The 27,666-nt window shown below is 40.0% G+C and overlaps 1 pseudogene; it reads right to left on the reverse strand.

Annotated features, from left to right (window-relative positions):
* LOC110215812 (beta-1,4 N-acetylgalactosaminyltransferase 2-like) lies at nt 1-27,666 on the reverse strand (annotated as a pseudogene).

Genomic DNA, 27,666 nt, shown 5'->3' on the forward strand with positions numbered 1-27,666 from the left:
TCACTTGTGAATGCAGCTGCCATCTTCACCTTCGGCCAACAGCATCTTGAACAGGAATGAATTCCCAGCCACACTGTCACCTACCAACCCAAGAGGGGGAAGAACAGAAAAATGGGCATTAAGGAACTCAATGAGCTCAGCACCCATCTTGACTCTCCTTGGGAAGCCTTTCAGAAATATTTTATATAATAATTATATAGATGATTCTCTTGGTCTACCCATCCACTCAGCTCAAGAACTCTCAGATTCTTAAACTCCACAATAGCTCGCCCTCCACCTCCCTTCCCATCCATGCTCTACCCTTCTCTATTCAACAAGGCTCAGCAATGCAATAATCCAAGAAAACTCTGAAGGACCTATGGTGAAAAATGCTGCTTATTCCCAGAGAAAGAATTGACAGTGTCTGAATACAGATTGAAGCATACTTTTTTTAAACTTTATTTTTCTTGAGGATTTTTATTTTGCTCTATGTTTTCTTTCACAACATGACTATTATGGAATGTTTTACATGACTACACATGTTTAATCTTTATCAAATTGTTTGCCTTCTTGATGAGGGAGGGTGGAGAGGGAGGAATGGAGAGAATTTAGAACTCAAAGTTTTAAAAACAAATGTTAAAAATTGTTTTTACATGTAACTGGAGGGGGAATACTAAATAAATTGAAAGAAAACAAACAAACAAAAAACCAAGGTAAGAACATTTCAATCATTTCTACTATTTTTACCACGCTCAAACTACTGTTCAATGTACTACAGTTCTGATTTCTGATATCACCTTTGGGACTATTCTAGGCAGCTAGGTGTGCTAGATCAGTAGAGTGCTAGATCTGGAGTCAGGAAGACAAGTTCAAATCTAGCCTCAGATACTTACTAGCTGCGTGATCCTAGGCAAGTCACCTATCTACCTCAGTTTCCTCGACTGTAAAATGGGAATTATTATAGCATCTCCCTCACAGAGTTGTTTTGAGGATCAAATATGATAATATGCTTAGCTCAATTCCTGGCATGTAGTAGGAGCTTAATAAAAATTCTTATTTCTTTCCATATTTTATAATGCTGACTATAGACCAGGGGGTCTAGGGATTTAACCTATTCTTGACAGAGTTTAGTGCAGAGGTGGGGAACCTGTGGCCTCAAGGCCACATGTGATCTTCTAGCTCCTCACATGTAGACAAAGTTTGGATTCAGTCAAAGGGCTGCTTCGAGGCCACAGGTTCTCCACCCCTGGTTTAGTGCATTGCAAAGTGTCTGATAGGGATAGAGGACAGCATTCTCTCCACCCCCAAAACTTATGCCAGCAATCAGAGAGTTTTTTATATATATATATATACGTATATGTATATATATATGTATATATATGTATATGTATATATGTATATGTGTATATATATATGTGTATATATATATGTATATATATATGCATATATATGTATCTATATGTATCTATATGTATATACATATATATATATATATATATATATATATATATATATATATATATATATCCTATTTCCCTAACATAATCCTTGCCCTCTCTAGGTGACAGAAAATCCCATCCGAAGGGGAATGTCACTGGGTCCTACAAATCCCAAGGCTAGATAGAACCATCATCAGAAAATGGGTACCAGAGATCAGAGGCTGGTACTTAAGATAAAAATTAGAGCAATTTGAGTATAGTAGGCAGGAGTAAGGTTCTGGTTAAGGAGGACAGTGGGGACAAAAGGAGTGGGTGAGAAGGCAACAGATAATGCAGAAGAAAGGATCCATGGGCAAATCCAGAGGTGAAAACTGAGTTACAGGAAAACAAGCCAATGGGATGCAAAGCTCAGAATATCAAGGGCATCAGGCAATCTGACTGCCTGACTCATGGTTCATCTGGAAAGACTTGTATATCAGGAATGCTAGTGTCCATGTTCCCTTGATCCTCACCCCTTCCCATCCTACTAAAGCATTGCAGTTGTGCTACCACTGGACAAGAAAAAATGCCAACACTACCTAGGAAGGTGAAATAGCTCAAGGGCAACAGCATAGAGAATAGCATTTGAGGAAGGGAATGTTCCACCATAAGGTGGGGTGTGGGGTCTCGAGTGGAAGTGGGGAGAGGGCATAAAAGACAAATATTGCCTCCTGGGCAATCCTGCCTCTGGCCTTTGCTCTAATACTTAATAACTGACAAGTCATTTAACCTGAGTCTCAGTTCCCTCATCTGTAAAATGGGGATAATAACACCTGTTATATCTACCTCAAAAGATCGTGAGGTTCAAATGACAAAGTGTTTTGCAAGCTATAAACTGCTATGTGCCCATTATTATTAATAACAGTAATAATCAATAATTCATAAAGTAGCTACTATGTGACAGGCGCTATGCTAGGCAAGAGACTGATCTTACCCTCAAGGAACTTGTGTTCTACTGAGTAAAGGGAGATAAAACATATTCACAAATAATTAACTACAGGATATGTATTAACTACATGTAGCAGAGGTGATCCGAGAAATTCCTAATTCTGAGGCCAAAATTTGAATCAAGCCACCAGGCAACTGAGACAGAAGTCAAGGATTCCTACAGAGGGATGGATTTAACTCAAATCACTGCATCTAGAATGGCAGAAGCAACAGCATTCAGACTACAAAGGAACAGAGCCAAACAGAGCCTGATGATCTTATCTATTGTCAAAGAATGAGCAGAAATCTGGCCTAAGCGCAAAGTCCCAGAAGCCAAGACTGGCAATGTGAGTAAACAGAAGAAAATGCTAAGCCCAGCAAAGAATACTCTAGGTTTTAAAGAGGCCCAGGAGGTAGACACAGAAGAGAGTAACTTCAAGACAAGGTCAAGTAGAGTCTCATAAAAAAATGTTCTGGCCACAAGGGTTATGAGAGGAGTTGGAAGAAATGAAGTAACAGATAAAAAATAATAAAGTTAGCATTGAAGTAAAAACTCTGGCCTCAGACACTTACTGTCTCTGTGATTCTGGGCAAGTCACTTAACCCTTTTTGGTCAGTTTCTTCATCTGTAAAAATGAGCTGAAGAAAGAAATGGCAAACCACTCTAGTATCTTTGCCAAACAAACAAACAAACAAACAAATAAATAAATGGGGTCAAAGAGTTGGACATGACTGAAAAATAACTAACCAATAACAATAACAAGCTCTGGAGGAAAAAGTTGTAAGGAGAGTAAGTAGTTTAGCATAGAAGGCAGAAAATATTACCCAAGTAGTGAAGAGTAATCAAAATTCAATAACTTCATGTTATTGAATAATATTTAATTTAATTGAATAATAACAAATATTAGAATAAAGTTAAAGGATTGAAAAAATGGAGGAAAATGCAAAGTCATATACTATTAAAAATAATTTACTGGAAAAAGAGGTTGAGGAATGAGAATTAAGAGTCGTTGGACTTCTTGAAAACCATCACCAAACATCCTTTTATGTTAAAAAGAAAACAACAAAAAAGCATAAGAATAAAAGAACCTTTGCTTAGCATAATACACAGTATCTATCTAAAACAAAAAGCTAGCACTAGATATAATGGAAAAAAACTAGAGGCCCTTCTAGTAAACTGAAGAGTAAAGCAAGGATGCTCATCATTGCCATTATTACATGATACTTACAAAAATACTAACTATTGTGATAAAACAAGGAACATTTTTGAGGGAATAAGCATAGGCAAAGAAGAAGCAAAATGATCACTTTTGCAGATAGAATACTTAGGGGATTCCAAAGAGTCAACTAAAAATTAATCAAAATAATTCACAACTTCAGTAAAGTGGCAAAATATAAAATAAACTCACAAAATCATCAGCCTTTCTGTATTACCAACAAAACCCAGAAGAGATAGAAAAATTAATTCTATATTCTATATATAAAATATCTGGGAATCTACTAATATAGAATTATACAAATAAAACTAAAACACTCTGCACATAAAAGAAGACAAATAGTTGGAAAGATGTTAATTGTCCATGGTTAGGCCATGACAATATAATAAAATACTTAAATTAATTTGTAGATAGTACAATGCCAAACTAGCAAAGGATTATATTCTAGCACTATGCAAAATAACAAGAAATTCATATGGAAAACAAAATGTGAAGGACCTCAAGGGAAATAATTTTTAAAATTGGGAATGAAGGAAGGCAAACAAAACTTAGTCCCACATTATACTACAAAGCAATAATCATCAGAAAAATTTGGTACTGTTTTAAAAGTAGAAAAGTTGATCAGTGAAATACATTAGGTATACAAGGTCCAGAAGTAATTAAACACATATTTTATGTTAATTAAACAAGAATAATGCTTGATAAACCTACAGACATTAACTACTGTAGTAAGGATTCATTATTTGCCAAAACTACTGGGAAAAATAGGAAGTAGTCTGACAGAAATTAGGCTTAAACCAACATCTCATACTGTATACCATAATAAGCTCTACATGGCTACATGACCTAGATATAAAATGTCATATCATAAGCAAATTAGGAGTATAGGGAATGAAATATTTTTTCACAACTATGGATAAGGGAAGAGTTCTTGATCAAATAAGAGAGAGAAGATCACAGGAAATAAAACAGACCATTTTGGTTACATAAATGTAACCAAGGTTTCAAATGTGAAACATCTGTGTAAGACTTTCCTCACTGGTGGAGAGAATGATTTTGAAAAGGAGATGAGCATACTCAGAATGGAGTTTCAAAAAGATCTTTTTGAGACTGATGGCACAAGTCCAGCTACAATACCAACTATACCAAAACAGAGTAATTAAAAACCCTATTTTGTTTTTCATTTATGGAATAAAACAAGCATTTCTGTAACATAGTACAATTTAAAAAAAGATGATTCCATATGAAACTGCAAATCTACTATGCACAATTTGCTGTTCCTTTCAAATGTACAACAAAATTATCATGTAAATTTCTTTTCCCCCCCTTAAAACATGGTAATTAAAAAAAATTCTTCACAACTCTGCTATTACCATCCAGGACACCACCATCTACCTAGTGGCCCGTGTTTGAAACCTTTCTGTTACCCCGGGTTCCTCATTCTTCTTATCCTCCACTCATATCCAATCAGTCACCAGACTTAGTTGTCTGTATCTCCATTTTTCTCATCTAAGTCCCCTTTTCTACATTCACATAGACTTTACTTCAGTCCATCATCACCTCTGCCTTGAATTATGGCCATAGGTTTTTCTGATTAGTCTGCCTGCCTAAAGCTTCTCCCCACTGCAATCCATTCTTCACACGCATGTCAAAGTGATTTTCCTAAAGCTCAGGTCTGACCATGTCACCCCTTCTCAATAAACTCCAGTGACTCCCTATTGCCTCCGGGATAAAATAGAAACTTCTCTGTTTGGCATTTAAAGTTCTTCACCACCTCATCCCACCCTGTCTTTCCAGTTTTCTTACGCATTATTTCCCACCATGCATGATATAGTCTAGCCATTTGGGCCTACTTAGTCTTCATCACATATAATGTCTCCATCTCCCATCTCTATGCCTCTGTACTGGCTGTTTTTTATATCTGGAATACTTTTCTTCCTCATCTCTAGCTTTTAGAATTCCTGGTTTCCTTCAAGATTGAACTTGAGCCTCACCATCTCTAGAAGGTTTTTCCCTTCTCACATCTAGCTGTCTGTGCCTTCCTCTCTAAGGTTACCTTTCTCTCTGTGTGTGTGTCTTTCTCTCCCTCTCTCTCTCTCTATCTCTCCATCTCTCTGTCTCTCTATCTCTATCTCTCCCTCTCCCTGTCTCTCCATTTCTCTCTCCACTTCTCTCTATTTCTATCTCTTTTATCTCTATCTCTATCTCATTCTATATATCTGTCTCTGTCTCTATCTCTATCTCCACATACATACATAGATATGTAGATAGTCACAGACATACATACACACATATGTATAATATACATATTCTTTCCCCTCTTTCATGCTCTCCTTGACAGCAAAGACTGTTTTTGCTCTTTCTCTGTATCCCTAGAATTTGGCACAGTACCTGGCACACAGTAAGCACTTTATAACTACTTGCTGATAATTGATTATAGTCCTTGTGCCTTTCCTGCCTCTTCTTGTTGGTTGTTGGAGCCAATGTTAAAATGCCAGCACTTGGTCTCTACGTCCTGCCTTCTCTGTCTGGGCTACTCCATTTTGTCCCTTCTGGGTCAGTTTAGTGCTGTTCCACCCATTCCCTGCCCAAGAGGAAGAGATGAGAAGAGCGAGCAAAGCTGTGTCATGGAAAGACTACTGAACTTGGAGCCAAAGGGACCCAGGTTCAAAATCCTAGCTCTGCCTCTTCCTGCCTTGTGTAGTAAGCACCATGACCTTGGGCACCTTTCTAAGTCATTATTTCCTCATCTATAAAATGAGAAGGAGGTTGGACTACATGACCTTTAAGGTCTTTTCCATCTCTATGATCCCAAGCAGAATAAAGATGAAATGTGTCCCTGCTACCTGTCATCTACAGCTGGAAGGAAATCATCCCAACTCCTACTTTTCACATAACCATTCTCTTCTTGGCTCTTCTTTTAAAAAATCTTCTCTAGGGTAGATAGACGGTGCAGTGATAGAACACCAGCCCTGGAGTCAGGAGGACCTCAGTTCAAATCCAGCCTCAGATATGTAACACTCACTAGCTGTGTGTCTCTGGGCAAGTCACTTAACCCCAGTTGCTTCACCCAAAAAAAAATCTCCCCCTCCCTCTTCATTATGGGGAAAAATCAGTATTCATCAACCCTACACATTTATTAAGCATCTACTATGTGCCAGGTACTGGGGTTATGATATGAAGAATAAAACTATCCTAACTCTCAAGTTTAAGTCTTTTTTTTAATTTTATTTTAATTTTGATTTATTAACAATCACTTCCATATGCTTTTGAGTTGAAAATTTTTCTCCCCCTTTGTCCCCTCCACCCTCCCCAAGATGGTGCACAATCTGATATAAGCTTTATGTTTACATACCCATTAAGCATATTTTCACGTTAGTGAAGTTGTAAGTAAAAATTAAAACCAATAGAAGAACCACCAGAAAGATGAAACAAAACTCAACAGAAGGTAAAAATAAGTGATAATGATTCCACTCCCATAGTTCTTTCTTTGGATGTGGACAGTATTTTCCATCCTGAGGCCTCTGGAAGTGTCGTAGATCTGTAATGCTAAGAAGGGTTCAGTTTAACAATACTAGTCATTGTATAACGTGGCTGTTATTGTGTACAAAGTCCTCTTGCTTCTGCTCATTTTACTCAGCATCAGACCATATAAGTCTTTCAGGTTTTTTGAAGTCTGCCTGCTCATCATTTCTTATAGCACAATAGTATTCCATTACATTCATATACCACAACTTGCTCAGCCATTCCCCAATTGATGGGCATCCTCTCAATTTCCAATTCTTTGCCACCACAAAAAGAGCTGCTATGAATATTTTTGTACATGTGGGTCCTTTTCCCATTTGTTTGATCTCTTTGGGATACAGCCTCAAGGAGTTTAAGTCTTAACATTCACGTATTTCATGTATTCATTTATTTAAGGACATAAGGGGACCTCTAGTGACCAACTCCTGCATTTTATTTTGTATTATTTCTTAAATGTTTTGTCTTGATAAGTCATCTCCCAATCGCTCTGTAAGCTCCTTATGGGCAGAGGTCATGTCTTATACAGCTTGGCCCAAGAGGATGCAGATGGAAGTCATGGAAGAATTAAATTCCTCAAATTGGTTCCTGTCCATGTTTTTACATGTGTCTCTTTGCTCATATCTAAACTAAGCCTTCTCTGCTCTTTTCCCCACTGACTGGACTTCTGTTCATCTTTCAATACTCAGCTCAAATTCCACCTCTTCCATGAAGGCTTTCATGATCTCCATCCTCCCCTTTCCCCACAAGATGGCGAATTGTTTACATGGTGTTTTTAGCACTGCAAAAGCACTTTCCTCACAATAATACTGTGAAGTTGGTAGAACAAGGACCATTAGCCCAATTTTCAGAGGAGCAAACAGGCTTAGAAAGGTTGAAACAATTTTCTCATGGGCACACAGCTAGCGTCTAAGGGTAGGATTCAAAGCCAGATCACCTGACCCCAGGTCAGGATCATAGACACGTAACTGTCCATCACCCATGCCACTGTATGCCACATTGTGCCACACCACCATCTGACTGAATGAAGGAGAGTGTGTGTCAAGTAAGTGCTCACTAAATATATGTTACAAATCAGAAAGGAAGGAAGGAAGGAAGGGAGGAGGGAGGGAGGAAGGAAGGAATGAGGGAAGGAAGGAGAGAGGGAGGAAGCAAAGGAAGGAGAAAAAGAAGGAAGAAGGAAAGGATGGAGGAAAGTAGGCAGGAAGGAAGGAGGGAGGGAGGAAAGAAGGAAAGGAGGGGAAAGGATGGAAGGAAGAAAGAAAGGAGGAAGGAAGGAAGGAAAGAAGGGAGGGAGGAAGGAAAGAAAGGAGAAAGGAAGAAGGAAAGGAGGGAGGGAAGAAGGAAAGGAGGAAGGAAGAAAAGAAGAAAGGAAGGGAAGGAGGGAGGGAGGGAGGAAGGAAAGTTTGGGAGGCTGGGGTAGGAATAAAGGAGAAAGAAAGTTTCTCTTACCACATCCACCTCTATTTTTTCCAGAACATCCACCAGAACCTCAATCTTCCTTTCTTCAGTGAAAAGAAAGTCATCATCCACCCACAGCAAGTACTCAGTAGTAACCTGAGATTGGGGCCAGGTTTTTTCCAGCAAACCAGCCCTGGCAATGGGAACAGCAGAGTAAATAATAAGAGAAAACTAAGCAATAGAATCATTCTCAACCCCTATTGCCACAAAGATGAGAGGAAACTATTTTTGCTGCCAGGTCAAGTTGGGGAGGAGGGGTTGAATCATTTATTCTTTGTCTTCTTTCAGCTCGGTCTCTAACCTAGAGAGCTGCTAATGCCCCTCAGGTGGAGTCATTCACCTTGCTGACTCCAGAGTCATCAGGCTTTTGCCAGGACTGCTGGGCTTGGGCATGTCATTGCTGATTCACCCATGTGGTGTCTCTTTTCTTTTCTTTACTTCAGCTGCAAAACAGATGTGTCTTTTCTGCCTCTACTGACCCCTGCACTCCAGCTGCTTCTTTTTTTCAAAGCTCCCATCTCAGAAGGCTACCCACCAATATGAGTCCTTGCCTTGTGATACCACCACTCTGCAACCAGATAGAATCCAAACAATTTGAGAGGTAAAGTGGGAAGACCCTGGCAAAGACTTAGGGACTGACCAATGTAGATAGCCAGCCAGGATTCCGGAGGCTCTAGCATGCTACCCACCTCCCGACAGAAAGGCAATGGACTCAAGATGCAGGAAGAGATGTTTCTAGAGATGGCCAATACAGGAATTTGTTTTGCTTAATTATGCATATTTATTACAAAGGTTTTGTTTTGTTTCCAGTGGGGTAGGATGAGAAAGAAAGAAGATAAATATTTGTTAATTGAAAAAAGGTTTTTAAAAAAGAAAGCTCATCGGCTTTGGAGTCAAAGGACTTGGGTTCAAAACCTGCCCCTATCACTTCCTACTTGTGTGACCCTGGATAAGTCACCTAACATCTCTGGACCTCAGTTTTCTCATCTGCAAAAATTACAGGGTTAGGGCAGATCATTTCTAGGCCCCTCCCAGCTCTAAATGTAGGAGCTTTCATAGATATCTAGAGAATCTTTTTGACTCCTCTCCAAAGAGGGACCACCTGCTAGGGAACCAGAGAAAAGACTGCAAGGCTGGCCACTCTGTGCTCCTCAGAAAGGGAATACCAGACTAGAATTATATTTATCTGTACCCCAAAATATTGCTGGTCTAGGGAAATGACTTTTTTTTAAATTAGGTTCAAGCTTCATTTCTGATCATTATCCCTTAAAGAAGAAGGAGTTCCTCCAAGCTCATATCTTCAGGCTTGATTCCTTATCACTAAATGCTAGTTACACAAAAGATCATCACAGAAAGTGAACTGTGAACAAACTTATTTATCCAAGCACATACCAAACAGAAATTAGAAGAGGTGCACAGATAAAAATATACCAGAAAACACAGAGTAAATGAGCTCCTTCACTGGAAGCAAGACATCTTGACTCAGCTGAGAAGGTGAGCCCCTTGTCTTCCCAAGGGGAAATTCCCTAAATTCTCTAAGAAAGGAAGCTGAAAATCAGGGTTATGTTAAGACACGCTCCTGCCTGCTGCTTCCCAAAGTGTCCTCCTTCTCTCCCTCTCCCACCTCCTTTCTCCCTGAATAGAGTCTTGAACCATATGTATCCTTTCCCTAACACAGACAGTAAGTAATTATCTGGAATCTGGAACCATGCCTAGGCAGTGGCAGACATGTGCTCCTAAGCAACCTATTTTATATTTCCAAGGAGTGATCCCTCTGGGTACCAATAATCATAAGAAATGAAATAATGGTAATTCTCCTTGGCCCCTCAGTAAAAAATCTGTTGTCCTTGCAAATTACCTTAAGTGTACAAGTACAGCCGCAAGTACACAATATAAAACACGCTTTACTATGTTTACTATGACTTAGTTACAGGCAACCATCTGAAACAGTTCATTCATTAGGTACCCAGTTCCATCTGCGTGATGCAGTGGATAGAGTACCAAGCCTGGAGTTGGGAATACCTGAGTTCAAATCTGGCTTCAGATACTAACAGTGTGACCCTGGATAAGTCATTTAACCCTGTTTGCCTCAGTTTCCTCCTCTGTAAAATGAGCTGGAGAAGGAAATGGCAAGCTACTCCAGTATCTTTGAAAGAAAACCCCAAATGGGGTCACAAAGACTCAGACACAATGAAAATGACTAAACAGCAGCAGCCTGACCCTCAATTTAAAATTGCTTACAGTAGAGCAAACACAAAGTTCACATGCAAGACGGTACAAAATGTCATGTAGCAAAGTTGCGTATTGTAAAGCAGTGTGTCAGTCACATTCCAATACATACCACAGGACACTATGTTGGAAATTGAGGGGATACCCATCAACTGGGGAATGGCCGAACAAGTTGTGGTGTATGAATGTAATGGAATACAATTGTGTTATAAGATGATAAGCAGGATGCTCTCAGAATAACCTGGAAAGACTTATATGAACTGATGAAAAGTGAAATGCGCAGAACCAGGAAAATGTTGTACAAAATATCAGAAACATTGTGTGATGGCCAACTATGAATGACTTAGCTCTTCTCAGCAACACAATGATCCAAGACAATTACAAAGGACTCATGATGGAAAATGCTGTCCACATCCACATAAATAACTAGTGGACTCTGAATGCAGAGCAAAGCACACTTTTTTCATTCTACTTGTGTGTGTGTGTGTGTGTGTGTGTGTGTGTGCGTGTGCGCGCGCGTGTGTGTTTTGCTTTCAATCTGTTTTGTCTTTTCACAAATGTGACTAGTATAGAAATATGTTTTACATGATTGTACATGTACAACCTATATCAAACTGCTTACCATTTTAGGAAAAGGAGAGAGGAAAGAGGGAGAGAGAAAAATTTGGAACTCAAAATCTTGTAAAAATGAATACTGAAAAGTGTCTCTACATATAATTGGGAAAAAATAAAATATTATTAAAAAAATACGTACCACATACTATTACATCAGAGTTGCATACAGTAAATCAAATACCTAAGTAATATGTAAACATGTAGCATGTAGCATTATATGTTGAGATTTCATACCAGGTACACATTATACACATCAATAGGAACCGACTGACTGCATAAGTAACCCTCTCCCATTATTGCAGGAACATCATATTGATCAGGGGTGGGGAACCTGAGGCCTGGAGGCCACAGATTGTTCTGTGAAGTTTGGATTCAGTCAGAGGGCTGCACTTGAGGACCTAGAGGGCCACATGTGGCCTCAAGGCCGCAGGTTCCCCACCCCTGGTCTAGTCACTGGTCAGATAGCCCTGGAATTTCTATGGTGCCTCTGTCAGGCCTATATCTTCATTATCCTAAGGTACTCTGGCCTACATATCCAGTCCGGGAATAATGGATGGTCCAGATTGAGTGCAACTATGTCCAGCCCCTAGTTTGTCAGGCTCTGTATGTAGCCACATTTCCCTTTGGGTCTACAAAACTAGAGTACTAAATGAGCAGTCTCTGGTTGCAGTCTGCCCTCCCCTATCTGAGCAGGGGTCTCCCCTCATTCTGGATGAATCTTAGAAAGCTTTCCAAACACTCAAGAAGATACCAACATGCAGTTTCTTCTTCACCTGAATCTTGATCCATATCTTTCCCATGGAGCCCTCATCTGGCACTGACTGTTCACCTGCTGCTGGTGAATGAGCTCTCCTTAGAGAGCGCTTCCATCCTCTCCATTGCTCTCATCCTCCCGGGTTACCAGGGAGTACAACTCACTCACCCATAGGAAATTGCAACGTACCATCTCTGACTATTCTGTGCCCTGGTAGGTTACCCAATCTTTCTACTACTTGATATGGAGTAGCTGTCTATGCCAGCTTTCCACTAATTTGTTACCATATTTTCACTGGTTGACCTCCACTCCCTGGTTAGAGCTCCTGAGAGCAAACTATAATGTCATGCCATCACTTCTTACTCTGTGTCCTCCTGAACTCATTCCATAACTAGGTATTAGGGCCCAATGATGTCCTATTTGAGTCTCCATATTTTCTCCATCTTCTTAGATTTCAAAGCACAGGTCAGTAGTACAAGCAGTAAGTAATTACTTTCTCTACTTACCTACCTACACAGAAGCAGACAAAATGTTCCTAAGCAATCCATCCTATACTTTTAAGGAGTGATCCCTCTGGGCAACTATGATTGTCACCCAATCTCAGTAGGAATGGAGCAAAACCTGTAGTATCATTGGAGGTCACATTACGTGCATGCAAAAGAAAGGCCATATGCTCAGCTAGGTGGTTCAGTGGATAGAGTACCAGCCCTGGAGTCAAGAGGACCTGAGCCCAAATCTGGTCTCAGACCAGACACTTGACACTTCCTAGCTGTGTGACCCTGGGCAAGTCACTTAACCCAAATCCCCTTGCCTGCCGGTGGGCTAGATAAAGCATCCCTGGCTGGTGATGTATGTCTGGCAGTGGTGCTACTACACATCTCTGCCAGAAGCTTCCAACTTTTTGCTTGTCAGAATGAGTCCACGTAAAAGGAAGCTGAATTAATTAATTTTGATTAAGTAATTGGAAAAAAACAGTGGTGATCCTGGAGAAGAGATCAGGAAACACACTTCCCCCTTCCCAGCAGAGAGGTAGGGAACTAAATGGGCAAAATAGCATATATGTTGTTAGATACAATTACCATATTGGATTTTTGCTTATTCTTCTTTGTTATAAAGGAAGGAAATTTTAGTCTCGACTAGGGGGAAAAGAGGAGATATCTCCTTTCCCAGGGGAAAAAACTAACTGTGATGTGATGACAAAAGGCATCAATAAAATGTATTTAAAAGGAAAAAAAATTATGTTTTTGGATTGTTGTCAGACCATATGGGGATTATAATTGCCCGATCTGCAAGAAAAACTGCTAAGGCAGAGCTCTGAACCAATGGCACTTTATTAAAGGGTCCATGGTGCCCTCTAATGAAGAGGACCTGAGACTTTCCTTAATGATCTGAGATGCCCCTGGTCCCCAAAACCTTGTTTTTATACAGTTTGATACCCAAATATGCAAAAGAGGTATGGTAAAATACAGGATCTCATTGGTTCATAGATCTTGTTGTTGAGGACCAAAAATGACATGTCAGCAGGGGGATCACAGGTTGGGTGAAGCACAGGGCATCTCCACTGACTAAGTGGTCATAAAATGGTCATCTGTTCATGATGGACAAGAGAGAATGGTCCAGAGGTACAAAAGTAAATTGGGGGACTTTCCAAAGCATCAAGGCTTCCCAGCCATGCTGGGTTTGGACTTGGCATTGGAAGCTGTCATTCACAATTGTTCATCATACAATATTACTGTTAGTGTGTACAATGCTCTCCTGGTTCTGCTCACTTCGCTCCACATCAGTTCATATAAGTCTTTCCAGGTTTTTCTGAAATCACCCTGCTTGTCGTTTCTTATTGCACAATAATATTCCATTGTGATCATATACTACAACTTGTTCAGCCATTCTTGGGGGAATATTCTGTCTATGGAGGTGTTGCTTAAATGCCTGTCTTTGATGCAAAGGACAGTTCAATATGGAGATGGATTAAGGGGAAGTCACTAGAGTGTAAAAATGAACCCAAAAAATCACTCAAAAATAATCAGTGGAGTCCAAGGAATTTCCCCCAATGAGCAATGATTGCTGTGCCCCAAGTATCATGAAAGGGAAATGAAGCCCAAAACACATTTTTTCCTTCTTTCTTGCCTATCCATCCTTCTAAGTACTTTGTTGATATTCTTCGTTTCTTAGTGACTCTCAGAACTCCATCTCCCAAGAATTTTAGCCCAGTAAGAGATAGAAAGTAAAGCCTATAGCACTTAGATTCTCTATTTCTTCATTCAGTTCATAGAAGTTAATGCCTGCTCCCCGATCCCACCCTGAAATAGTGTGAGCTTAGAGAGAGGACACTTCTGCTCAGGCAGTGGTTGTATATTTATCTAAAAGGTGATACTAAGCCATCTTCAGCATGGGGAAAACAGGAATAAATGGAGGTGGAGACAAGATGGAGGACCCAATTAAACTTCCAGCCCTCTTGAGGCGAGTGTCCTTCAAAAGATGGACCTGACATGGTGTGAATCCTTACAGTATCACATATTCTTAGTGGTCACATACCTTAGGGACAGTGCTAGGGACTGTATCTGTGATTTCATTGGTATAGTGTCAACCAGTCAACAAGCATTTATTAAGGGGAAAAGAACAAACATTTATTAACTGCCTACTATATGCCAGGCACTAATACAAGATGCTTTACAAATTTATTTCATTTGATCCTTACAACATTGGGAGGTAGGTGCTATAATTAGCCTCATTATATGGTTGTGAAAATTAAGACAAGAGTTTAAGAGACTTGGCCAGGGTCACAGAACCAGAAACTGTTTGAGACACATCTAGAACTTCTATCTTCCTGATTCCATGCCCCACTGTTCTCTCTACTTCTCCACTTAGATGCCTACTATGTGCTGGGCATTATGTTAAGTGCTGGGGATACAAAGTGAGGCAAAAGACAATCCCTTCTCTCAAGGAGCTCAAACAGGGGAGGCAATATGCAAACAACTATGTGCAAACAATCTACGCACAGGATAAATTGGAAATAATCAACAGAGGGGAGGCACTAGGAAATGACTTCTAGCAATGCAGGTCAGCACCTTCTCCACAACTTTCAATTTTGTAAAGTTTCCTGGAACACTGAGAAATCGGATGATAATGATAGCTAATATTTATATAGCACCTACTATGTGCCAGGCACTGTGCTAAGTGCTTTACAAATATCTCATTTGATCCAGCACTTAGCACAATGCCTGAACATAGTAGGCACTTAATAAATGTTTATTGATTGACTGATCTTCACAACCCTGTGGTTGCAGGTGCTATTATTATCCCCATTTCACAGTTGGAGAACTGAGGCAAAGAGCAGTTAAGTGACTCACCAAGGATCACGACAAGCCAGTATGTGTCAGAGGCTGGTTCTGTAGCCACTACATCATGCCATTGTCGCATGTCAGGACCACACTAAGCTTCAAATTCCAAGGGAGAGCACTCCCAAATTATTTATGTCATCAATGTAGATATTTCAGCGTGACATCTTTCCTCAGACTGTCAGGGGTAGCCAGAAGAGCAAAGGGTACTGGGCCAAGCAGAGGCATTACCATCCTTCCAACCCCTGGTCTGCACACACATACATGTGTCCAAACACACATCTCACCATGAAAGCAACTGGATCTTCCCTCCATTCATGAGGCCTCACAAAAGCTTATCTTGATGTAATAGGGCATGATGTAATAATGTTCCACATAACTGTCATCAATTTTCTCTGGCTTCTCCCTGTCATCAGCCACATCTGGGTAATATTTCAAATGCTCCAGATCAATGTCTGAAGCTTGTGGGGTAGGAGGAAAGTCTTGGTCATAATGGTCACCAGGGCTCTGTGCTTCCTCTCTGGGGAAGGAAACAGATGAAAAATCAAAGCTCTCTTTTCCAGGAAGCCTTCCACAAGTGACTTCATCTGTCTTTCTTGGCATCTGTGCTCCACATCTACTCAGCGTTGGAGGTTTTAGCATGTACACTATTCCTTTACTGACCTGTGTGCTAAGGCTGTGTGTCTATTTTCCCTATCACATTTGGACCTCTCAGAGAATGGGGATCATAAGGAGTGAGGCGGTACAGTGGATAGAATACTGGGTTCTAGTAAGTCAAGAGTCAAATCCAGCTGCAGACACTTATAAATTGTGTAGCCCTAGGCAAGTCACTTAACCTCTGACTGCCTCCATTTCCTCAACTATAAAATGGGAAGAAATAATACTATCACCCACCTGCCATGAGTGTTGTGAGGATCAAATGAGGTAATACATGGAACGTGCTCAGCCCTGAGCAGGTACTTAATAAACACTTGTTTTCCTTCCTTGAGGACAGGTACTTTTTCTTTTTGTCTTTGTATCTACAGCATCTGCCAGGCAGAGGTTAAGCAACTTACCCAGAGCCACACAGCTGGTGTCTGAGGTTAGATTTGAATTTGGGTCTTCCTGACTCCATATTCAGAGCTTTATCCAATACACCACTTAGATGCCTCTAGGAACTCCTCCAGGAAATTACACTCCCTCAGGCACATAGTAAGTACATATAGAATTACAAACAAAATATATACAAAGAAAATACAAGGTAATTTCGGGCTACTTACTAGCAGTTGGCAGGGGGTGAATCAAGAAAGGCATACTATTGTAGGAAGCGCAGCTTGAGCTGAACTTTCAAAGAAGCTAGGAATTCTAGGAGGCAGAGGTAAAGAAGGAATGCATCTTAGGCATGGAGGACAGCCTGGACACAGAGACAGGCAATGGAATGTTATATGCGATAAGTTTTTTTTAAAAAGCCAGTTTGGACTATAGGGTGCATGAAAAGGATTAATGTTTAATAAAGCAGGAAAAGTAATCTAGCTCCAGGTTGTGAAGCACTTTAAATGCCAAGCAGATAAGTCTGTCTTTGATTCTAGAGGGAATAGGGAGCCATTGAACCTTCTTGAGGTGGGGATGGGGTAGAGAACTGACATGATCCAGCCCTGTGCTTTAGGAATGTCACTTTGACCACTCTGAAGGAAGGATTGGAGAAGGGGAGAAACTTAAGGCAGGAAGACCAACTAGGAGTCTAATCATAGGCTGGGCAAGAGATGATAAAAGCCTGAACCTGCGTTGAGAGAAGGGGGCAGATCTGAGAGATGTTGTGGAGATAGAATTGAGCGGCAACTATTTAGATATGTAGAGTAGCAGTTAGTGTTTCTATGGCATGTTAAGGTTTGCAAAGAACTTTACAAATGTTATCTCATTTTTTCCTCACAATCTCTGGGAGGTAGGTGCTGTTATTACCACCATTTTAAACATTAAGGAAACTGAGGCAAACAGGTTAAGTGACTTGTTCAGGTTCACATAGCTAGTGTCTGAGGCAAGATTTGAACTCAGTACTTCCTTTTTTAAAAATAATATTTTTTTCCCAATTGCATGTAAAAACAATTATAACATTCTTTTTTTTTTTAATTTTGAGTTCTAAATTCTCTCCCTTCTTCCCTTCTCTCTCCTCTCCCTGGGATGATAAGCATTTTGATATTGGTTATACATATGCAATCATGCAAAATATATTTCCGTATTAGTCATGTTGTGAAAGAAAACACAGACCAAAAAAATTTAAAAAAAAAAGAAAATGAAAAATAGTATGCTTCTATCTGTAGTCAGACTCCATCTTTTCTTTCTCCAGAGGTGGATACCATTTTTCATCGTGTCCTTTGGAATTGTCTTGAATCATTGTATCACTGAGAATAGCTAAGTCATTCACAGTTGATCATCATATGATATTACTGTTACTGTGGACAATATTCACCTGGTTCTATTCACTTCACTTTGCATCAGTTCATGTAAGTCCTTCCAGTTTTTCTGAAAACATTCAAACTCAGTTCTTCCTAACTCAAGGTTCAACACTCTATTTCATCACTTAGCTGCCTCAGAATGAGGGAGCGTGATGAGTAAGAGATGATGGCTGTGAACCTAGATAACTAGAAATATGGAAGTGACCAAAAAAATGACTCCAGAAGACATCCCAGGACTCACCAGAAGCTGTACTCTGCCAAATAAGGGGGGAAATGTATAGAACTACAAGGAAGAATTTGAAGTACAATTCATGCAGGCATGTTCTCATCAAACTTCAAAACTAAACAATAAAATAAAAAAATACTTCAAATAACCAGCAAAAAGAAACCACAAGGTAAAAAGCATCCATGCAAACATCACCAATATTTTTTTTAAATCAAAGTTGAAAAGAATAAAGATCAAACAACTTAAGTCCAAGAAGCAATGAGACTCACTCCCTTCCCCCACTCCCATCCCCATCCCCAGGATATAATCCTATGGATGGGAAGGGGCTACTTCTCCTTGGTCACAGCAGAAAGTAGCACTTTAACTCTTTATAGCACCCTATGGAAGAGAACCAGGAAGAACTCTAGTATAGTGGATAGACTGTCTTTGTGGGGAAGGCACGGATTGAGAATGGGACCAAATGGCAAAGGATAGGGTGGCATGAATAGGATGTGATCTGAATCACTGGAGGCAACTCTCACATTTAGGAGATCCCAGATTCATTTGAATATTAGTGACCATGTCATACCACACTGCTTTTCAAACATACATTGAACATAGATGGGTTCAGATCTCAGCTCCAACACTAGCTGTGTGACCACATGTGAATCAATGAACCTCTCTGAGTGTTGATCTATTCATCTGTGAAATAGGCATAATCACACTTGTAGCACCAATCCTCACAAGGCCATCATAGGCTCCAGTGAGAGAATGTACAGAAAGTGCTTTGCAAGGTTTAAAGTGCTCTATGGTCAGTTATTGTTATTGCTTTTAATCAGATCCCCAGGGAGCCAAAGTATTCTGTTTAAAAGTAAAAGAGACACTTAAACACTCAAAAGGCTTCCAAGAATTTATTGAACTAAGTCCATGTCTTTAAAAGTCTTTTCTGTCCAAGAGATTAGTTGTTCAGTCGTGTCTGACTCTTTTGTGCCCCAATTTGGGATTTTCTTGGCAGAGATACTGGAGTGGTTTGCCATTTCCTTCTCCAGCTTATTTTACAGATGAGGAAACTGAGGCAAACAGGGTTAAGTGACTTGGCCAGGGTCTCACAGCTAGTAAGTATCTGAGGCCAGATTTGAACTGAGGAAGATGAGTCTTCCTGACTCCCAGTTTGGCACTCTATTCACTGCACCACCCAGCTACCCTACAAAGTAAATCATATTTAAACTCTTAATTATTAAATGCAATAGTCTTTTCTCATTCCTCATCTTTCTTGACCTCTGTTAATCAATCACCCCAGAAATTCTTTCCACCCTGGGTTTTCCACACTGTTTGGAATTAGGGTTCCTACATACCTGACTATTCTCTCTTGATTTCCTTTCCTAGATCATCACCCATGTCCTGCTCCCTTTACTTGGGTGGACATCAGGGCCCTGATATAGGAATGATTCTCTTTCATCACTGTCAGATATGAGCTTCATCACTATGCAAATGACTACCAGATCTACAAATCCAGTTCTCATCTCTCTCGTGAGCCCCAGTCCCATATCACCAACTGCCTCTGGGACATCTCCACCTGGATGTCCTATAAGCACCTTAAACCAATATGCCCCCCTCCAAAAAAAAATTTATTATCTTCACCCCTCTTAAAACTCACCCTCCACTTCCCAGTCATTCTACCCCATCCTTCCCCAGGTTCTCAATCTCAGAATCATCCTCGACTCTTTACTTTCCTTCATTTCCCATATCCAAATCCAGTTTGTGAAGTAATAGAATTTTATCTTCAGCATCTCTTGAATCTACTCCCTTCTCTCCACTCACAGTCATCATCCTACTTGAGACCCTCATCACTTCTTTTTTGTGTGTGTCTCAGATTACTTGAGCTGGTATACATTTTTTAAATTTAATTTTTAATTTATGGAATAAAACAAGCATTTCCATAACACAGTACAATAACAAAAGATGATCGTACATGAAACTATAAATCTACTAGGCACAACTTGCTATCCTTTTAAATATACAACAAAATTATCATGCAAATTTATTTTTTTTCCTTTTTTTCTTCCCTACCCTGACCCTACCCTAGAGATGGCTATTATTAGACACAAATAGGTATATATATGTAAAATTATTCTATACATATGTTTATCAGTTCTTTCTCTCTATGTCCTTTATAGTTAATTTAGGTATTTATGATAGTCAAAATACCTTATTCACTCAAAGTTGTTCTTAAAACAATATTGCTGTTACTGTATACAATATTCTTTTAGTTCTGCTCATTTCATTCTTCCTTATTTCATGCAAGTGTTTCCATATTCTAAGATCACTGAGCTCATCATTTCTTAGAGCACAGCAGTATTTCATCACAATCATTTACTATAACCTGTTCAGCCATTCATCACTACTTGCCTCCTAAGTGGTATCCCTGTTTCATCTCTCTCCTCTCCAATCTATCTTCCACATGGCTGCCAAAATGGTATTCCTAAAGCATGAATCTAACTTAGTCATGGGTCTAACCAGCTCATTCCTATGCTGCAGAAACTATCATGGGTCTCTAAGCTTCTAGGACAAAATATCAACCCTTCTATTTGACATTCAGAACCATTCACAACCTAACTTCAATATCTTTCTCTAACCCAGCAGTTTTACACCTTTTTTGTGTCATAGACCCCTTTGGCAGTCTGGTGGAACTCATGCACCCCTTCTCAGAATGTCTGTTGCCTATGTTCATAATTGAAAGAATGCTAGCTTTTAGTATATAAGGTTAATGAAAATAAAGATTTTCCATTAAAGTTCATGAACATCTAACCACACATTCAAGGTTTAACCAAAGGGGTATAAAACTATGCACACCCTTTGACCCAGCAATACCACTACTAGATCCATATTCGAGGGGTTCAAAGAAAAGTGGTCAAAAATTACATACAAAAATGTTTACAGCAGCTCTTTTTGTGGTGGCAAAGAATTGGACATTGAAAATGGCTGACCAAGTTGTGCTATATAATTGTGATGGAATACTATTGTGCTATAAGAAATGATGAGCAGAAAAATCTGGGAAGACTTATGTGAACTGATGCAAAGTGAAGTGAACAGAATTGGGAGAACACTGTACACAGTAACAGAACATTATACAATACTCAACTGTGAATGACTTAGCTATTCTCAGCAATACAATGATCCAGGACAGTTCCAAAGGACTCACAATGAAAAATGCTGTCTGCTGCATGAGAAAGAACTGATGGAGTCTAAATGAAGATCAAAGCATACTTTTTTAAACTTTCTTTATTTTTCTTGAGAAGGTTGTTGGTTTTGATCTGTTTTTGTTTGTTTGTTTTGTTTTGTTTTGGCTTGGCTTGGTTTTGTGGTTTGTGTTTTCTTTTGAAACATGGATGATATGGAAATATGTTTTTCATGACTGCGAATGCATAATCTATATGAAATTGATTGCCTTCTGAATGAGGGGAAGAGTTGAGAGGGAAAGAATTTGGAACTCAAAATTTTAAAAAACAAATGTTCAAAACTGTTTTTACATGTAATTGGAAAAATATATATAAAAAAACTTTAAAAGAAAAAAATGCCTGTTCTAAACTGATTCCGCATCACTTGCTCTCCTCTGCTCTGTGTACCAGCCACACTGGTCTACTTTTGTTCCTCCCATATGACATTCCATTTCTCCACCTCCATACTACTGTTCAAGCTGTGTCTCATGCTTAAGGTGTTCTCCCTCGCTCCAACTCTTGAAATCCCCAGCTTTCCTAGAGTCTCAGCTCAAGTGCTATATGAGGCCATTCTGATCTCCCCAGTTGTCAATGCCCTTCTCAGAAAATTTCTATATGTATATTTATATGTAGTAAATAATATGTAATATATAATACATTTAATAAATATATGTATATGTGTAATAAATTTTATAATTCCTTATTTTTGAAATCATTGCTTTCCATCCTCAATAGAATGCCAACTCCTCAAGAAAGGTGGGGTTTGTTTCACTTTTTAATCCCTGCACCCAGCACAGTGCCTGGCACATAGTAGAGGCTTAATCAATGCTTGTTGAATTAAATAGATAGATAGATAGATAGATAGATAGATAGATAGATAGATAGATAGATTAGTAAATAAATAAATAAATGAAAAGGAATTAAGGCACATCAGGCTACATTTCAGAATGCCTTAAAGGTCATTTCAGAATAACAAAGAAAAAAGAATTATAAAAAAGGATGAGAAGGTGATTTCAGGGCAATATTCTCAAGGAAAGGAGACAAGATGGCGGAGTAAAAAGGTAGTCGCTCTCACCCTCCCCTATCAACCTCTGAAAACCCAGAAAATATCACCCCAGAAAAAAAAAAACCTTGGAACAGCTGAACTAGAAGAAAGACAGGGAACAGCAGTGCAGCAGCCCAGCGAACAGGTCTCCCAGTACCTCAGCAAAAATAAGGGAAGCAGCACCCTGCAGCATTCATCTGAAAGGAGCCAAAGAAAGCAACCTAAAGTCATAAAGCCCCAGCCTTGCTGATTCCAACTTAACACCAGGTAAGCTGTCAGAACCCCAGAAGAGATCCTGAAGCCCAGGTAGTAGAGCAGGCAAACACCAACACCTGGACCTCTGAGTGCCTCAGGGAGGGGGGGGGAACTGGTGGAAACCAGCTTAGAAAACCACCAGTGCCTGGCACTCTACCAAAAAGGAATCTTCCAATGCATTAGCAGAAATGAGGGAGGCAGCATTACAAGGGGCCCAGGCAGATAAACACCCTGCAGCACCCATCTAAAAGGAGCTGAAGAAAGCTAAAGGAAAGGAAAAGCAGGCAACCTAGAATTGCCTGAAAGTTCCAGCCTTGCTGATTCCAGACCAACACCACGTAAGCTGCCAGAAACCTGCAGCCTCCAACTGCCAGCATAAGAGGCCCCAGCTCACAAAGCCAGTGACCAAGACCTAGGCTCCCAACACAAGAAGCTTGGGTCAGTACCCTCTGTTCCCCAGCAGGAGAGCTCAATCTCTTTAAAGGCCAGGGAATAAAGAAACACCATGAGTAAAAAGAAACGTACCATAGATTCATATTATGAGAAGAGTGAAGATCAAGACAGAAATTCTGAAGAGGACAACATTGTCAACAAACCCACATCTGCAACATCAAAAGGGAATATGAACTGGTCTGAAGCCCAAAAAGCCTTCTTAGAAGAGCTCAAGAAGGATTTTAAAAGTCAAATGAGAGAGGTAGAAGAGTCCTTAAAAAATACAATTGGCCAATTGGAAAAAAAGTACACTGAAGAAAACAATCCCTAAAAAACAATTGGCCAATTGAAGAAGGAAGTACAAAAACTAACAGAAGAAAACAATCTGTTAAAAACTAGAATTGGACAAATGGAAACTAATGACTCTATGAGAGAGCAAGAATCAGTCAAACAGAAACAAAAAAATGAAAAAATAGATGAAAACTTAAAATACCTCATCAAAACAACCGACCTGGAAAATCGATCCAGGAGAGACAATTTAAAAATTATTGGACTACCTGAAAATCATGATGAAAAAAAGAGCCTGGACAGTATCTTTCAGGAAATCATAAAGGAAAACTGCCCTGAAGTCCTAGAACCAGAAGGTAAAATAACCATAGAAAGAATACACGTCACCACCTGAAAGAGATCCCAAATTGACAAGCCAAGGAATATAATAGCAAAATTCCAAAATTACCAGATGAAAGAGAAGGTGCTGCAAGCAGCCAGAAAGAAACAATTTAAATATCATGGAACCACAGTCAGGATTACACAGGACCTTGCAGCTTCTACATTAAAAGACCGCAGGGCATGGAACATGATATTCCATAAGGCAAAGGAGCTTGGAATGCAGCCAAGGATCAATTACCCAGCAAAAATGAGCATCATTTTTCAAGGGAGGAGATGGATATTCAATGAAATAGGGACTTCCAAACTTCCTGATAAAAAGACCAGAGCTCAACAAAAAATTTGATCTTCAAGTACAAGATTCAAGAAAGACATAAAAAGGTAAATGGGACAGAAAGATACAATATGTTGTTAATAAGGGGGATTGTTTACATCCCTACAAGGGAAGATGACACTTGCAGCTCTTGAGAACTGTATTGTTATTACACCATGTTAAAGGAGTATACATAAAGGGGGTGGATAATAGTTGGCTTTGATGTAATGACAAAAAAAATCTAATCAAGTGGGTTAAATGGATCCAAGTAAGTGGATTAGTCTGATCTTAGAAAATGTACTGAGAAAGGAGGAGGCAGACAAGGTAAATTACATTACAGGAAAAGACACAAAATCCTATTACATCAGAGGGAAAGAAGGGAGGGGGGTGGGCATTGTTTGAACCTTACTCTCATTAGATTAGGTATAGAAATCTAACTTGCTCTATAGGCAGTAGGAGGGAAAAGGGGAAAGAAAAGGGAGGGGGGATAGAAGGGAGGGAAAAAGCAGTAAGGCTAAAGGGTGAGAAAAGGGAAAGAGAGGGAGGAACTGAGGGAGGGGGTGGTCAAAAGCAAAACAGTAGTGAGTAATTTTTACTTACAACTTCCCTAATGTGAAAATATGTTTAATAAGAATGTAAATGTATAACCTATATCAGATTGTGCACCATCTTGGGGAGGGTGGTGGGGAGAAAAGGGGAGAAAAATTTCAAACTCAAAAGCATATAGAAGTGATTGTTGATAAATCAAAATAAATTAATAAAATATAAAAAAAAATTCCCAAGGAAAACCTATATGTTACTTACCCTCCAGCTCAGGTGCCCTTAAAGTCTTTGGTTTTTTTTTTTAATTCTTCAAGACCAAGAAACCATTTTGACAGATTCAGCCAGCCTTACTAAGGACTTACCTGGACCAGGGTCAAATAACTGAGGAATGATTGGCTGATGGATGATTACAGGAAACTTAGCTACTGAGTGGCCGAACTTAAGATTCACTGGAAAGAGAGGGGATAATGGATCAGAGTCTGGGCATCTGCATATCTGGATGCAACTTCAAAAAGCTGGAGAGATTTGAGGGAATGTCATGAAAATCATGGGTACCCATTGTGATATTCCTTCTGACATCCTGTGTTATGTTGGAGAAGTTCCTTAATTTCTCTAGGTTAGTTTCCTTACCTGTTACAGATGGAAAATCTTTCTTTGACCCAGATGTATACAGTCCTTCTTTGTCTCTATGTCCACATCTGTGTCTGTCTGTCTCCATCATTTGGTTGCAAGCTTCCCTACTGTACCGGAAGCTTCTCCTATCAGACTATGAGTTACTTAGGGGAAGGGAATGTGCATTATTTGTCTTTGTATACACAGAGCCTGGCATAGTACACTGTCAGAAGCAGACACTTACTATGTATTTTTTGAACGTCTCCTCCATCAATCTAGGCCCTTTCCTCCCGGGGTACCTCCCTTCCTTCTTCCCCAGGGCCCATCATAATGACCTGATTACAGAACTTCTTCTAGAGGTGGTAGGGAGAGAAAGTAAGCAGCTTGATGAAAATGTGTTTGGGACTTGAATTGTATCCTCCTATGCAGAGTATGGACAGGTTCTTGAGTGATTCCTGGAGAATGAGTTTCATTGATAGAGGATGCCCCAAAAGGAATTGATTGACTTGAACTGTTGTGGGAAGGACTGTTATGGGAGGAGCCCTTCCTTTGCATTGGCCTATTGAAGGGAGTCTATAGACCCTTCCCAGCCCCTGTGTCAGCAGCAGCAAAGGAATATCAAGAAGTCCTAAAAAACTAGTAGCAGAGACATACAAGTTCCCAACCATGTGACATCTGGGGAGGAGATATTCTAGGCAGCAAGATCCTGGGTTGTGGGTATGTAGAAAAAGAAGGGAGATTTCTCAGACAACACCAGCCTTGGAGGTTTGAGAGTTCTGGAAGCCTACCTTCTTAGGGAAAGAAAGTAAAATTCCTAAGCAGCCCAATTTTTGGTAAGAGAAGAGTATTTTATGTGTGGCCACCAGTGCTGGGAGGAGCAACAGCAAGGGACCACAAGCAAAATATGGAGAAACAAGGGATCTGGACTTGTACTTTGCTCTGTAGGTCAGTAGCAAGGCATTGGCATGTCTAGCAACCCCAACTTCACTTCCTTTCCAAAGTAAATCCAAACCATAAGGCATCATCTTAAGTCCAAGAGACCATATGCATTCCTGTGGAAAGTAGAATTTAATGAAATGTTAGGGAAGGAAGTTGCCAACAGGGCAACCCCAAGTTGGTTTCCCTTCTAAAATGAGAGAAGCTTAAATCACAGGATGATGCTATGATTATGAAGAACTTTAGGATCCTGAGAAAGTGAATAGGACTGAAATTAGCAGAAGAATGAAATTGATTGTTTATGGTCTTTTGATGCTTTTCTGAATTTTTAATGGAATTTTGTAAGCTCTTAGTATTTTCTGCATTTTCTATAGGTTGGGATTAATGGTTGTCTTGTACCCAATATACAAATTATTACCTTGATTGGGAACTGAGTGATCCTTTAATACATACCTAGACCCGTATATGATAGACTGTCCTGAGGTGGGGGAGAGGGAAGACTTGGAGATTGGAGCAAGTAAAGAAACATTCTCCTCTATCCACCCCAACTTAAATTTGGGCAACTTTCTGGAAGAGGCACTTTTTGAGTGCACTAATGGATATTTTTCTCACTAGCAAGATCTAAAGATGGTATCTCACCAATGTCCACAGTGTTGGGGTTGTAGATGGTACTGATATAGGTCACATTGATGAGGTGAGGCAGATAGGAGTGTCAGAGGCAGATGGAGCAAGCAGGATGCAGGATGTGAGATAGGAGATAAGATGCAGGATATGACCAGCCAGAAAAGTGATCAAAGAAGACTATGCATTGAAGCCCCCGCCATGTACTTACCTGTGTGCTTTCACAAAGCACACCCTTACCTGACATTCCAGAATAACTCTTCCGTCCCTTTTCCTATTCTCATTGCTTATCTGTATGACAAAGGCACCTCTGGACTGCCTGATATCCCTGATAACATTCTAAAACTGTGCATGCTCCTCCTCCCCTCCCCCCTATCCCATCAAGCTTTATATAGACCAGACACCTAACCCTAATAATCTCTCTGCCTCCAATGCGAAGCAGGGCTGTGCTGCCTCCCTTAGGGGAGCAGGGTCTACTGCCTATGCTCTGCTCCTTACGTGGAGCAGAATCTGTTGGGGCTCAGCCACATGAGGAGCAGGCCTGCTTGGGTGCATCACCCTAATAAATGCCTTTCTTTAACTTGGAGACTGTCCAGGTGAAAGTGAATTCCTTCAAGACATTAGGACCCACACTTCTAGGCTCCATCATTTCTGGTGGCACCCTAACATTCTTGGGGTACAGCCTGAACCCATCAACACACTGAAGGAAAAAATTTAACAACTTCAGGGAAGAGGTCGGAATGATCAGGTGTTTCTCCCCTCTACCCAATACCTCCTAGCCTGGGGTGACAGCAATACTGCTTAGGTTCCCCAGAGAGGCCTTCATGGTAACCTGGTGTTGTAGTAGTGAAGAAATGTATTTCTGCAT

This window comes from Phascolarctos cinereus, unplaced genomic scaffold (assembly GCF_003287225.1).
Source record: "Phascolarctos cinereus isolate Bilbo 61053 unplaced genomic scaffold, phaCin_HiC Scaffold_5;HRSCAF=322, whole genome shotgun sequence".
Lineage (NCBI taxonomy): Eukaryota > Metazoa > Chordata > Mammalia > Diprotodontia > Phascolarctidae > Phascolarctos > Phascolarctos cinereus.